The sequence below is a fragment of the Juglans microcarpa x Juglans regia genome, chromosome 5D (assembly GCF_004785595.1).
Source record: "Juglans microcarpa x Juglans regia isolate MS1-56 chromosome 5D, Jm3101_v1.0, whole genome shotgun sequence".
Taxonomy (NCBI): domain Eukaryota; kingdom Viridiplantae; phylum Streptophyta; class Magnoliopsida; order Fagales; family Juglandaceae; genus Juglans; species Juglans microcarpa x Juglans regia.
Window position 1 is genome coordinate 30,229,924 of NC_054602.1, and position 2,037 is coordinate 30,231,960.

Here is a 2,037-nt window from a genome sequence, read left to right on the forward strand (position 1 = left end):
ATATACACTATTTTCATGTATATATATCATCAAACTAGTTTTTTAGTTATTCGTTAAAAAAATAGTCTTTTAACAAGAGGATTAATTTCTGGCTTTATTAGGAGTCGTGTTTTAGGCAGGATCGAGTTCTAAACTACTTAGGTTAATTCATTAATGGAATTCTTGTTACTCTCTTTAAATATGTACCTATGGGTTTCATGATAAAGATCATCAAACTTGACTTAAAAAATTTTAGTAATTGTTGTTTGAGAAATGATTTATACAAATTTTAATTAATAGACAAGTTTCGTATAGTCATTTTGTAAAAAAGTTGCCCTCATTTTAAAAAAAATATCAAAAAAAATTTTTTTATGCAACTCATTTTTATATAAAAGGTTTATACGAAATTTATCTATTTAAAATTTATTATTAACATTTAAGTCTTTTCGTCCGGTTATCATTAATATTTCCTCAAATCTGATTTTCCATTAATTGCTTCCATTATAGGCTGGGGTAGTTCTGGACATAAACATAAAGACAGAGCTTTAGAATATTCTTGGTGAAAAACCAGAAAGTGGAGTTGATTTTTTCAGGAAAAGAAGGCAAAAAGGGTTTAGCAAGGAGAGAAGAAGTTGGGTTTGGTTAATCAATCAGGATTAGGCATGATTTGTTCAAATCCCAGAGCGACCGCAGCCCGGGCCATACAGCACGCACTAGTAATGATCAGGATGGTCATTACACCAGCCATTTTCTCAAGCTAGCGCTGGCCCAGAACAGAATTAAAAAGCTTTTGCCACTTAGCACAAAAGTACGAAACATGATTATATATATATAATAAGAAATGGTAGTTACAGTCGTGAATATGCAAGCGTCGTATACTTATTTAAAAAAAATAAATTCGGAATTCACATAAAAAAAAATTTAATTTTTTAATAATAAATTTCACTCTTTTTTAAAATTACTGAACAGTACTTGTGCGTCGACGTTTGCACACTTCACGATTATACGTAACTCATATATAATATGTTTGGAGGATCCGATCATAATTATCTCAATATATAGGAGAGGGATCATGATTAGGCCGCTTACCAGCAATGATCCATATTAGTTTTCAGCTAATCATTATAGGTTGGTTTGGCTTGGCTAATTAATCCTCTCTCTCTCTCTCTCTCTCTCTCTCTCTCTCTCTCTCTCTCTATATATATATATGTGCATATTTTTGGAATAATATAAGTACTAGTTAGCTAGTCCCACTTCTCATTGCCTAAAGTGTGGCATCCCGTTGGGTTTCAATAACTTTGTAACTAAAGGGTTGGACGGTATTATCACCTAATTATGCTTTGGTTCCTTAACACCACGAGCTGCCATTAATACTTCATGATGTGACCAGTACTCGTAGGATGAGTTCTCTCCCTTTCCGGCGGTTCTAATTCTAATATTGGAAAAATTATTAATTAGTGTTTTCCAACATTGTATATTGACAACAAGTTAATTATTAGGTTATTAAAATGACTTATGTAAATATTAATTTTAATTAATATGGTATATATCTTAATTATCATAGAATATGAGTATCACGTGTCGGAATTTTAGAAATACCTAATAATTATTGCTAACCTAAATAAAAAATTAACTATTGCAATGAGCTCATGAACATATGATTTTAGTTTTCTTTTTTAAATATATATATTTAAGGGTTGAATATTAAAGCAGCCATTATAGTGCTATTTTGGACAGATTTATCTCTATATTTTAACTTTAACTTTTTATTCTAAGTGCTTTTAACTTTAGTAATTTTAGTTCGTCCGCTATTAAACCATTATTTTTTTTTAAAGAAAATTATCATCATTCATTCATCAGAAAAATTTACATTCATAACTGGCCGGATACATTCTGAGATATATGTCATCATATCAAACATGACATTATAAACCAAAATAATACATTTGGAGCTCCACCAATATACTATTTTCTTTTGTAACTAGTCTGGTTTTTACTATTGCTGATACTCTCTATAGACAAACGTCAAAGAGAAAACACTATCTGCCTAAACAGAGA